Raw genomic sequence first — 535 nt, 5'->3', positions numbered from 1 at the left:
TATTTTTTTTTTTTTAAATTTTCTTTAATAAATAATTTTCTACCTTCGTGATTTTCGGATATAATCAGCTAAAAAAAAAAAAATACGAGGAATACGTAGAAACTATTGTTTTCATGTGAAATTTAGTTTTACGATTACCGAAATTTCGTCCCAATAGTGTAGAAGCGTCGCTTAGCTAATAAACACCCCATGGGAGTAAATATGTTTGAAAGACTTAGGTGATGAACGTGGGGTTTAAAAAAAGGCATATCAAGTTTAATCAGCTAGATTGCGGATCAAAAAATGGCTAAAATCTAGCGGGGGAAAAAAACGCCAGATTGGGCAACCCTGTTGACGAAATCTCGTTTTGAACGAGATTTCCCGACATGCCTCAGTCGAGAGTTGACGACGGGCAGCCAAGAGGAGGACTACAGTAGCAGAAGAAAAGGAAGGAGAATTGCAGTTTTTTTGGGGGTAATTTATTAGAAGGCAAAAAAAAAAAAAAAAAAAAGCTGCCAGAAATAAATAAGCAAGGATTGAACCCTTCCGCCCATAT

At 35.9% G+C, this 535-nt stretch overlaps 1 long non-coding RNA gene across 1 annotated transcript in view; it reads left to right on the top strand.

Annotated features, from left to right (window-relative positions):
* Positions 1 to 372: 372 nt before the first annotated feature.
* The window catches only part of LOC145271042 (uncharacterized), a 58332-nt gene continuing 58169 nt past the window's right edge, over positions 373 to 535 (top strand). Inside the window, exon 1 of the long non-coding RNA XR_013865670.1 lies at positions 373 to 535. This exon is cut by the window's right edge and continues 112 nt beyond it. This is a non-coding gene — a long non-coding RNA (uncharacterized LOC145271042).

This window comes from Euprymna scolopes, chromosome 46 (assembly GCF_053919585.1).
Source record: "Euprymna scolopes isolate OS-2025 chromosome 46, ASM5391958v1, whole genome shotgun sequence".
Taxonomy (NCBI): Eukaryota; Metazoa; Mollusca; class Cephalopoda; order Sepiida; family Sepiolidae; genus Euprymna; species Euprymna scolopes.
Note: the sequence above shows the minus strand (reverse complement) of the source record. Positions and strands in the feature narration are given on the sequence as shown.